We start from the raw sequence: 8358 nt of genomic DNA on the forward strand, positions 1-8358 counted from the left end.
AACTGCCGGTTGATGAGGCCACAGCCGCGGCTCAAACAATAGTAACTCACAGAGGGGCATTCAAAGTCAAACGCTTGCAGTTTGGAGTCAGTGTTGCACTGGGTATTTTCCAAGGGATTATGGAACGTACACTTAAGGGCATCCAGGGCGTCTGCCCTTATTTTGATGATGTTCTTATTGCTGGGGAATCCACAGAAGTGTTGGCCAGAAGGCTCAGGGTTGTTTTGCAGAGGCTTCGCGAAGCGGGCCTCAAATTAAAGAAGAACAAATGTAGTATTGGGGTCTCATCAACAGAATTCTTGGGGTTCTGCATTGATGCTAATGGTATTCACCCCGCTGATTCTAAAGTGAAGGTTCAAACCTATTGGCTGCTGCCTAGGGGCTAGACTATATATTGTGGCTGGTTGCGGCCCAAGCTTCAGTACAGTTCCAGCAAGAATAAAAGTATGAGTTATTCTGTACTCAGCCTCGTGTCATCATTCCTGCTCTCCAGAGCCCACGACTTAACAGTTATAATAAAAATAAGTAAGAGAAATCATGACAAAATAATGAAAAATAATGCCAGCAATCAAATCAATTAATTCAAAATAAAAAGAGGTGGTCTATAAACACCTACATGCTAAGCCGTGCACGGTTTTATACATCAAAATCAGCACTTTGAATTGCACCCAGAAATGTATATGTGGGGCCTGTGGGGCAGGGGCCTGTGGTTTTGATAATACCTGTGGAACAACTGCCATTAAAAAGCCCCATGTAAGATGAACAGCAGTAGTCCAGCTGACAAGTGATGAGGGCAGGAGCCACTGTTGCAGGTTCTGCCCAGCAAAGGTGAAAATCAGCAAACAAACACTTTCTAAATGGGGGGGGGGGCAGTTGCAAAGGGGCCTGTTTTGCAGAAATCAGCCCTAGCTGGGCAGCCGACAGATGTGCAAGATGCGCTTAACTCAGGGAGCAGCATGTGGTGGAAGAAAGGAGATGTAGTGTGCTGCCTCATTAGAGATGCTCAAATTATGCAAAAGTTTGCTCCTGTAATTACTTAAGAGCCAACTCCCTAATTAGCATTGATGCACAATGAAACAAAACATTTGTTGGAAAATGTAGGGCATGCTTCCTTTTAGCTGTGGAACAGATTGCTTGTGTAAATGGTTGGACTACACGGCTTTTGAGAGTCAAACAACAGACCTGAAGTTTAAACTACAGAGTTTGCTATCAGCAAGTTTGGTGATGATCGCCAATGCATAGAGGTCTGAAAGGAGAACAATGGAGAACAATGACTAGTAATTTTGTCGTTGTCATCCTCCTCCTCCTCCTCCTCCTCCTCCTCCTCCTCCTCCTCCTCCTGTTGATCTATAGACTATTTTTCCCCACAATTACAATCCTGTGAGGATTGAATGAGAGAGAGTGACTGACACCAAGTCTCCCAATGAACTTCTATGGTTGAAGTGGACTTGGACCTGAGCATCCTCAGTCAACAGCTAAGCTACCCATCGCCAGGGCTTTGATATTCTCTTCAGAAGCACTTGAATAAAGCCACGAGGACCACCATGGTTGAGGGCGATCATCTTTCTGTCTATATTTTTGAATTTCCTAGTGGCATCTGAGGGACCGTTGTGTGGCACAAGGACTCGTCCTGATCCAGCATCACGGCTGTTCTACATTTTTATGATAAGATGTCACAAAGGTGGCATCACTTTGATTCTTCTGACTTGAGCAGTGGTCACTTTATCAATGACTGGCAGTCAGAAAGGTCACCAGGGAGCTCCTTTCTCAGCCTCTGGCGTGCTTTGTCCAGTCAAGATGGACTACAGCAAAGCCACCCTGCTGCCCTCACGTTTCCAGCCATGCTCATCTGAATGTGCCCACCTGTGCGGGGGAGAGGAACTAGTGAGGTGGGCTTAGCCAGTCGGCCTTGCCTTCAGGAGCATTTCCTGACTAATCCTTTCTCTGGAGCTGTTGTCCTTCTCCGGAAGTGCCACTGGTTAGTCACTCATTTTTTACAGAGTGTCATATAAGACGTCATCAACATGGTGACATTCTCGTCACTCCCTGCTGCTTCCCCCTCCCTCCCCACCCCCCCATCTTCTCTTGCTTTTGTTTCTCTTTTTAGAAGAACGGTGGGGGTGGGGAGGCACTTCCGAGCAGTAGCAGGAGCCGGTCTAGTTGAACAAGCTGAGGGTTAACTCAAACCCAGTCAGGGAGAGAGTGGAAATGGAAGGTTGGGGGGGGGGGAGGGGGGATGCATAGCTAAAAGAAAACTGGCAAAATCAATCAATGTGGGGAGAGATATTACCGGAGTTGGACCCTTGGGAAGAAGTGGGGCAGGGGGAACTCAAAAACATGCGGGATATGTTTCCCCCTGCATGCTGTAAACTGATTACCTATTTTCTGGAAATCTGCACCATACATAAATTTACAAAGCAGGTTACATAAAATCCAATCATGGTTAACATAAACTAAGCATACCATGTTGAGCAAATACACTCTACCTCAATATTTTAAGCATGCTGTGAGCACCCAGCAGTGGTAATTATATTAATTAGAGTAGGGGAGACTAGGCCACATCCTAGAATCTCAGAATTGGAAGAGGATATTGTAAACATCAAGTCCAACTCACTGCTCAAGACAGTTACCTAGGTTGAAGGAGGGGATTGGATGGCACTTTATCCCCCTCTCCCCTTGAACACATCCAACAAAGGGGAGCAGGGTACTATGTCTTGGGTTATTTGTTTCAGCAGTCAAACTCCGATTACTTCTTAGGAAGCTTCTTTCTAAACATTCAGTTGGACTCTGAAATCCTGTGACTGAAGACCATGTTGCTGTTTCTGTGCTTTGGAATTAGAAAGATTCCAATAGAAGTGAATATTTGTAGCTCAGTGTTGAAATGAGGGGTCCTTGGTGCTTTCCGAGTTTGGTTGTTTTCCTGCAGACGTTTCGTTACCCAGCTAGATAGCGTCATCAATGCTAGAAAGAGCTTGTCCCTTATTGATAATGATGTAGGTCTTGATTTTCTTCTGGGTGACATCAAGTGATGTTAAGCTAGAAGGAATGTAAATAGGGATTAAACACACGAATGAAAGCATTATTTGAAAAGTGCTCATCTATTCCCTCCCTTCAGTCTTAAGGTTAAGCATTACCAGAACCTTCACAGCTCTGTTTATGAGCTCTTCCTCACTGACTTTTTGACTCCTTCCCAAAGATCCAGGTGTGACATGAAAACAGCACTACCCATTCCAGAGGTTGATATATTGGGACCTAGAGAGTGGAAACCCCCTCCCCTCATCCTATTAAAATCTTCAGTGGCTTTGGTACCATCAACCATGGTATCCTGCTTGAGCAGGGGTGTCAAACTCAATTTCATTGAGGGCTGCATCAGCATTGCGGTTGCCCTCAGGGGGCCGGGTGGGTGTGGCCTGGGTGGGTGTGGCCTACTGGGTGGGCGTGGCCAGAGTGTGTATGGCCTGCTGGGTGGGCATGGCCAGCTCTACATCGTTCACATCAAGGGTGCCTATGGGGGCCTGGGCAGGAGTGGGACAGATCTGAGGGTCTCTGGCAGGAGGAGGGTCTCTGGGCCAGGGCCAAGGCAGTGGGGGCTGTTCCCTCACTGTTTCCAGGATGGCTTCGTGGGTCACATGAAACCACTTCACGGGCTGGATCTGCCCCCCCCCGGGCCTTGTGTTTGACATGTCTGTGCTAGACCATCCATGGGGGCTGGAGTTGTAGATGCTGTTTTGTTGTGGTTTGGGGGATGATATTTAATTGTCTATCACAGGCCCAACTCAAAATGCGCTGGAAGTCCTAACCCAGTGTCAGAAGGCCTAAGGGCCTGGGTGGGTAGAAAGAAGCTCGGGCTGAATCATAGCAAGTCGGTGGTAACTATCATTCCAGAGAGGTCCTGGCTCTGAGCTGGTCCCAGTGTTGGGTTTGGATGAGGTCCCTCTCTCCCCTGGATGGCAGCTCATTTCTCTGGGGCAGCAGAGAAAAGAGGTCCTTCTCCAAACTGGGGCCAGAGTTTTTATTTATTAATGATTTTACCCACTGTGTTCTATGACAGTTGATCTTAAATGTTTTTTTAAATGTTTTTTAATGCTTTAAGGTTTTTATACTGTAAGCTGCCCATAGTTCTTTGAGCTTTCTGGCCTGGACTGAGAGTATTAATTGGGGTTTTAATTGGATTTTAATTGGGGTTTTATATTTATTCAAGGTCTAAATGTAATTATTTTAACTGTTCTTAATTTTTGTAATTGTTGTATTGTTATTTTAAAAACCTTCTGAACCGCCCTGAGTCCTACAGGAGAAGGGCGGTATATAAGTCTAATAAAGATAACGATAAAGATAGTTGCTGGACAGCAAATGGGCAGCAAATAAATAACAACAACAACAACAACAACAATGATAACAAACAACAACATGGCAGTGCCTGGAGACAGCAGAATCGAATAGAAAGAACTGGAGAAGATAAAAAAAATTACAAAGACCTACAAATAGAAATAGAACGAATGTGGCAAAAGCAAGCAAGGGTAGTACCAACAGTCACAGGCGCCTTGGCTGCAACCCCAAAACAACTGGAGCACCACATGAACACCGTTGGCACTGACAAATTCACCATCGGTCAGTTGCAAAAGACGCCTTCCATCCTGCCATGAGATCTGTAACACCATCCAACATCCAGATCTGCCCATCCCAGGTCCTTGGAAAGGACTCAATAGGTAGACAAAAATGCCAAATCTAGTCTGAACTTCTGGCTGACTGTGTGACGAACCATAATAGTGTGCCAGTTGCAAGCCCGACTGGGCCAGAAAGCCTTAGCCACAGGGACGCTTATCTATTACCACCAGGTCAGTTTACTGTGATGAGCTTCACATGGAGCTGTCTTTGGAGTCAACCGAAAACTGCAATCAATGCCGGATGCAGCAGCCAAGTTGCAGTTATGTAGCTATTAAGTCATCCTTTGGGTACAATATCCTTTGGGTATTGTACTGATTGCTTCTAAGGCCAATTCAGAGTTCTGCTTTGGCATAAAGCCATAGGTGGTTTGATTTTGGGTCCTTACATACACAGTCTCTTCTTGGACGAATCTGCCTGTCCTTGTGTGAACCTGCTTCAGGTCCATTATTCAGAGGGGATGTGAGCTGGAAAGCAAGCTGGATCTCCTGTGGCTATTATCTTCTGGACCTGTCCAGAGGTGGAGCTGGGTCAGCTTCTGGCAAGGAAGGCTGTGCTGGCTGAGTGGCTTTTGGGGCTAAGTGGTTCACTGTTCATTGACTGAACAAACCACCTGCTTTTAAAGCATATTGTTTGTACTGATCTTTTTAAAACATCCTGTGGGAAGTCAGCACCCCCAAAGAAGGAAATATTAAAAGGGCAGAAAAATATATTTCCTCAAAGGATCTTAAAGAGGCAGAAAAGCATGTCCAGTTTTTTTTAATAGACCCAAGTCGCCCTCCCCAAGCAGAAACCAGCTCTGCAGAAATGCAGATGTAAATAATCCTGGAAGGCTGGAGGCCCCCAGCTAGAAGATTAAGAAGACACCTAAAATCTACATACCCCACCCAAACTCCAAGACAGGACATAACAGGATTAACCCAGAGATGCCAAAGGGACACAGGTCAAAATACATGGCACAGGAAATACAAAGCCTCAAACAGGAACAGGAAACAACCTCGAGAGCCCCAGAGGGTATAAAAACCCACTCCCTACATGTGCTCTCTCTCTTTTCTCCCAGCGCCATCTTTCTGTCTGGCTCTCCTCTTCAATAAACTGCGACCTTCTTTCTAAAGCAGTCGCCATGTTGCTTATTCCCAGCTTGGACTGAACCATGATGAAGACTTTGTCCTTCAAAAATCCCATATCTGCAGTTTTGTGAAACCTTGAGAAGAAGAAAAGTATTTGTGATAAACAAATAAATTACAAAACAGATAATTAAATCCACCCCAGGTTCTCTGAATCCTTCTTAATATGTAGTGTCCAGCTGGCTACAGTACGTGAGGTGAGGTCTCCTCAAATAGGATAGGGTGAAACTACCTCTAGGAATTCCCACCCATTGTGAGATAGGTTTCTCATTAACTTTTTGTGCCATGGAACCATCTTTATGATTGCTTTGAGTTTTCTTTAAACTCAGTCGTTTTTGTCCAAGGTATATATTTAGGCACACTGAGCCAAATGCCTCCATTTCTCCACTCTCTGAAGAAGAAAACTGCAACCAAGACAAATCTAGAATTTCCTGGAAGGACTACCCTTGGTAGAATTTAATCCCAGCACATGGCAAGCCATTCACATCCTCCTCAGTAGGACTTCATGCCTCTTTGAAAAATCTGCAGGTTGATTTTGGAAGGCATGGTCCACATCTTCTCCTTGGCTGATCATGGAATTGCTTTCCTCACTCGTTGCTTCTCTACAGCATCGCTAATTACATTCCCTTGGATTGTCTCATCTGCAATGGATGCTCACACAGTGCAGTTTTGTATCCCTTTTGATTTTTCTCTTCCTTTTAATAATAATAATAATAATAATAATAATAAAGTTGGAAGGGACCTTGGAGGTCATCTAGTCCAACCCCCTGCTCAGGCAGGAAACCTTATACCATTTCAGGCAAATGGCTGTCAAGTCTCTTCTTAAAAACCTCCAGTGTTGGAGCATTCACAACTTCTGGAGATAAATTGTTCCACTGATTAATTGTTCTCACTGTCAGGAAATTTCTCCTTAGTTCCAGGATGCTTCTCTCCTTGATTAGTTTTCATCCGTTGCTTCTTGTCCTGCTTTCAGGTGCTTTGGAGAATAGCTTGACTCTTTCTTCTTTGTGGCAACCCCTGAGATATTGGAACACTGCTATCATGTCACCCCTCACCCTTCTCTTCATTAAACTACACATACCCAATTCCAGCAACCGTTCCCTATATGTTTTAGCCTCCATTTTTGGGGAAATGTAAGCTTGTTTCTACAGTTGGAGCTACACCTACTAGGAGCTCCAGGAGTAATGACTGGAAAAGAGAACACAGATATTATGAAAATCTGGAGGACTGAAGAGACTGTTGCAGGGCCGAACACACCTTTGTCCTCCCAACAGTTGTGAATTACAATTCCCAGCAGCTCCAGGCAAGAATATTCAACGGCAAAGGATGCTAATATTTATAATGCAGTAACATCTGAAGGGCCACACTGCTTTCCCTGTAGAATACCACTTTTCTTTAAATTATCATGAAATATGGTCATGTCTAATCAGAAGTCCTGGTGAAAATCTATGTCATTGTTATAGTCAACATCAGCTTTATGGTACATAATCATCAACCAGTTTGCTCAAAAGGACTTAAGCTAGAATGGAGGAGGGACCATATTTATCCTCTATATGCCAAGAAGGCGTGACACCAATTAAGCTAGACAAAGGGATAGAATATTGAACTATCTGGGGCAGAAATCTAGGCTTCAGAGATAATTAATTCTGGAAACATGTTATTATCTCCCCAAGCATAATGACAGATCCTGAAATGAGGAATGAAATCAGGAAGGGCAAATTTGGTAATAAGTGACTTCACACACTCTGAGAATCAACACATGAATGCTCTGGCCTCCAAGAGGATATACTGAAAGATGAAAAGCCGGCACAGTTTGTCAATAGCTCCCAGGGGCCAGAGCAAGATATTAGGGTTATTGAATTAACTCGAAATACAGAAAACAATTATATAAAATTAGGGGGAATGGGAGAAAAGAATTTGAAAGGAGAGGGTAAAAGTTCCTCTGAATCCTTAAGAGTGAACTAAACCATAATATAAGAAATGCAAAGAAAGTTATTGGATAATCTCTCTCTCTCTCTCTCTCTCTCTCTCTCTCTCTCTCTCTCTCTCTCTCTCTCTCTCTCTCTCTCTCTCTCTCTCTCTCTCTCTCTCTGTCTGATATATATCCTGCCTTTTCTCCATAAACCATGGATTACATTTTGGTGGAACAACCATGAAGGCCTTAGAAAAGATATTCAAATATTCTTTATACTTACAGAGATCAGAATTGTGCAAGCCGTGGTATTCCCTGTGACACTCTAGGAAAGCAAAAGTTGGATTTCAAAGAAGGAGAAAGGAAGATATTGATGCTTTCGAACTCTGGTGCTGGGGAAGACTCCAGAGAATACTAAGAAAACAGTGCAATGGTTCGTCAAACAAGTCGTCAGCCTTACTAAGTAGACAGGAAACAGGGTCTGCTAGCTAGACCAGAGAGATGAGCTAATTCTGCTTTATTGTAAGGTTACTTCAGCAGAATCTTGCAATGCTTCTCTCCCTCCATCCCCTTTACAGCCCAAGAACCTAGGGAAGGTCTCTTTTGACCCTCTTGCCCCACCCACATTCCTGCTGCAGGCTAAGCTACCTTTTATCT

Source organism: Vipera ursinii, assembly GCF_947247035.1.
Source record: "Vipera ursinii genome assembly, chromosome: 13".
NCBI classification, from domain to species: domain Eukaryota; kingdom Metazoa; phylum Chordata; class Lepidosauria; order Squamata; family Viperidae; genus Vipera; species Vipera ursinii.